Below are 4,523 nucleotides of genomic sequence, written 5' to 3' on the forward strand. Positions count from 1 at the left end.
TCCCCTCTCCTCTGCTTTTGTTCTCCTTTTATTTTCTTCCTTCTGTCGTTCTCTCTGTTTTTATCACCTTCTCCTCTCCTTTCTTTTCTGTCCGTTGTCCTCCCTTCGTTTTTCCCCCCTCTGTCCCCTCTCTGTTTTTATCACCTTTTTCCTCTCCTCTTTTCATCGTCTTTCTCTGGCTTTTATAAGCCAAAGAATGGCCTGCAGTGCAACGTCTAACTTGGTAACGGCATGTCTTAATAGTAGCCGTGAAACATTCCCTATAACTGAAGCAATCTGCTGTTTTTGTTGCTGAAATGGCTCCATTGATAGCGCTCATTCACTGTTGAAGCCGTTGCGGATGAAGAAGGTGATCAACAGTTGTCAAGGAAGCAACGCCGTTTGCTAATTCAACATGCATATATCTGATTTGATCCTTGGATGTTTTTGCAATTTTGTAATCAAGCCCCCGGATAAATTGTAATTGGATCCCTTGATTTTAACGCCTTTTCCGTTTGGTCCTTGGTTTCGGATTGTTTCAATCAAGTCCCTAATTGGCCATCAAACTTCAATAATTATGCAATGAAGCTCCTGATTTGACCAAATCAACTCTTTAAAATTATAATTGGACCCCATAACTTTAATTACTTTCAATAAAAGCCTAAATTGACTTAAAAAATCAATTTTCTTGCAATTAAAACCCTTCATAAATTCAATTAAACCTTGGATAAAATTTAATTAAGTTCATAAACATCTTATTTTGGACTTTTCTTTCTCAACTTGAATATTATTTGTCAAATAGGGCTCTCATCAGTAGAAAATATAACGTCAAATTTCAATTCTTGTATTTCTGAACCTCCCTCAACCAATTCCTAGCCATTTTATGGGCGTTTCGGCATCCTTTTTCTCACTCCTGTTATTATTATTTTTTATTATTATTCCTTCCGAATATTTTTTGTTTTTATATTTTCTCATTTTTTATATGGAACCCAAAAATGGTTAACAACAAGCATAACCAATAAAAACACATTTGAGTGCTCAAGGTTCCAACTTGTTCCTTAATGGTTTGTGAAGATGAACAAATGTTGTACATCCAAAGACTTTTAGTGGTAGATTCGGCATAGTAAGTGACTTTATAGCTTCGTGAAGAACATTTAATGGAGTTTGAAACTATAAGGTACATAGTTTTGAAACCCGGATTGGCTCGACGGGTCTACCCAGAACCCGGCCGACCAGGGTCTAGAACCGATCTGGGTCTAATTAAGAACATGCTTGGGAGTTGGTCCGGTGAAACCCGGTCGACCCGACGGGTCATCCGGTCGACCCGGGTAAACCCAGCTCCCTTCCTAATAGAGAAAGGCAACAACAGTCTGTACGATTTAATCTTTGGAGGCAACTGCATCTTTGACAAGTACTCAACAAATGGCCTCTCCAAATCCTCATCTGAAATCTTCGTCTTCCCTTCCTCTTCAATCATTACCATTTCCCATTCCCATTCCCACATTTAGCTTGAAAGCGACATGTTAAACATGTTTTTGTTGGAATTGATGGAGCGCTTTCTGGCTTAGCTGCAGCCTCATTTGGAAGAAGGTTCGTAATCGACTACCTCTTCTTCAAAACTCTTCTTCCTAACGGCTGATCTGCGACATCTTTTTCTCTTTTCTTATTCATGCTACTAGTAAAGAGAAGGTTTGGATGTCAGTATCTCATTACCAGAAGTACTTGCCCCTACTGTGGCAACCAAGTGCCCTTGCACCAGCTTGAAAAACCTCATCAATTGATTCTTTTCCATCAGTGAAAGATTTGATCTTTTAGGGTAAGGAAAAGGAAATTTCAATTCACAAGGTAAGACAAATTTCATGATCAATTTGGCAATGGAGCCCGTATGAGCTTCTCCTCAACCAGCCCCTATCTGTGATTAATAATTTTTCTTTTTTTTTATTAATTTTTTGGGTTGACTTGGGTCAACCCATGTGACCCGTGACCCGATCATTAGACCGAGTTAGGTTTCAAAACTATGGTAAGGTATTTGAGGGTAGTCGATTGATGAGATATGTTGTTGCTGTAATGGCTTCCCCCAGTATCTATTTGGCATATGAGCTTCAAACAAGGAAGCCCGAACAATTTCAAGAAGGTGGTGATTCTTACGCTCTGCCACCCCATTTTGCTGAGGGGTGTAAGGGCAGGTAGTTTGATGAGCAATCCCATGGTCAACTAGATATTGTTTCAATTCTTGGTTGATAAATTCTCCACCATTGTCACTACGTAAAACCTGTATTGTAGATTGATATTGTGTGACTATCATTTTGTGAAACTGTTTGAATAATGAGCTAACTTCGCTTTTGGATTTCATTAAGCAAATCCAAGACACACGGGTGACCATCAATAAAGGACATAAACCTCCGTTTATCACTAAGAGATAAGTTATTTGCTGGACCCCAAACATTCGAATGGATGACCATAAAAGGTTCTGGACTTTTATTCAAACTTATTCAAAATGGAACCCGATGGCTTTTAGCCAATTCACACACCTCACATTTAAAGTCTGAGGTAGACAGTTTAGTAAAGAGTTTTGGCAACTTCTTTAAGTATCCAAATGATGAGTGTCCTAGACGTTTATGTCACAACCAAACCTTAGAGTCTGCAGATTTATTCGTAGAGAATGCTTGAGCCAACTGATAAGAGCTTGCTGACGTTAAATCTAGATAATAGAGCTTCCCCCGTCTAGTATCATAGCCAATTGTCTTCTGAGTTTGAATGTCCTTAAAAACACAAATGTTAGGCCAAAAAATCACAATATATTGTAGAGTAAAGGTTATTTGAGCCACTAATAGTAAATTGTGATTAAGATTTCAGACAACCAATACAGAATCAAGGCTTGATTGTTCAATGAGGGTGACAGAACCTTCCCCAATAACATGAGAAGGTGTACCATTTATTGTGGATATAATATGTTGTTCATAAGGTTTTAAGGATTGAAGGCACAGATTGTCAAAGGTCATGTGGTCAGTAGCTTCAGAATCAATTATCTATTCATTATTATTCCTAGTAGAGGAAGTGTGAAAGACCCTACCAGATGTTGTGATTAATGTTGAGTCGTCCTTAGGTGTGATGGTGGAGATAAGTTCTACTACTGCACCAAATTTTATGACCAAAGTTGAGTCGTCCTGAGGTGTGCATGTGGTGGTGTGTTCTGCTAAAGCATGAGTGTTTGATCTTTGATTCCGTTTGTGTGATGCTTTGGCAGGATCCCACCATTCTGGATATCCAATCAGTTCATAGCATTTTAGCTTTGTGTGCCCAATTTCACCACAATGAGTGCAAATGTATTCTGATTTGGCCTTTCCAATCTCATAGCTATTACTGAGGCTCTGATGTTCAAATGATAGGACCTATACTGGTTAATCGGTATGTTCTAGGCTTGGCTCATTGTGCCATCATCGCAGATGATTCAACACGATCAGGTTTTCATTGTTTAGAGTGATTCTGCGAACAGTATCATGACGTACGTATGCATAGGCTTCTTCAAGATCCAATATTGGATCTTTTCTAAGAATCTATCCTTGGATTTGTTCAAATTCAACATCCAATCCGTTCAAGAAAATATGTACTTGTAATCTTTCAACAGATTTTCTATAGGTAATGACATCGTCAGGATCTTTCATTACAGTTTTATCATGATGATCAATTTCTTAGAAGATTTCCATAAGATCACCATAGTATATTGATAATCCCATCTGTTTCAAGGAGAAGGCTTTCTAATTTAATAAGAAAAGTTGTGATTCATCTTATCCATCATAAAAGCTTTGGATAAAGCATTCTAGAGTTCATGTGCAGTGCGTAGTCGAATGTATCGCTTCATTATATCTGGTGACATAGGAGTTAACAGTCATCCTTTAACCTTTTGATTTTTAGCATACCATTTTGCATGAGAGGCATCGGTATCTTGAGGGGGTTATGTTTTGCCTATAATATATGCAAGCTTCTCCCGTCCTGCAATTTGCTTCTCCATAATCTGCGACCACACATTGTAGTTAACTTCAGTAAGAATCCAGGGTTTTTGATTTGAACATGAATAATGGGTGTGGCTTCTCGTCATGATACAAGATTCAAGAATGGGAGAAAGACTATGAAACAGAGGAAGGTATGAAACATAGAAAGACAATAGAATTCAATATCAAGAATATGGTATCAAGAAGGATGGGAGGGGATCAAGAAGGGCGGGAGTTTTTTTTTTCCAATCAATACAGAGGTTTTAAGGGACATATGAAGAAGATAAAAAAGGAATTTAGTAGTGTTTAAGGGATACTAGGCTCTGATACCATGATAAATTTAGTGTTTTCTTTATTCACTGTATTCAATATATTCTTCTTTCAGTTACAATGCTTGCCTCTATATATAGCAGCAGAAGCAGTTTATTTACATAAGAATTTTACTAACCAGTTTGTTTGCTGGAAAGTAGTTTTCTTTTGGAAAGTGAATTCCGGGGAAAGTGAATTTCAAGAAAGTATTTTCCGATGTTTGGTAGTGTAATGGAAAATAAG

Source organism: Populus alba, chromosome 12 (genome assembly GCF_005239225.2).
Source record: "Populus alba chromosome 12, ASM523922v2, whole genome shotgun sequence".
NCBI lineage: Eukaryota > Viridiplantae > Streptophyta > Magnoliopsida > Malpighiales > Salicaceae > Populus > Populus alba.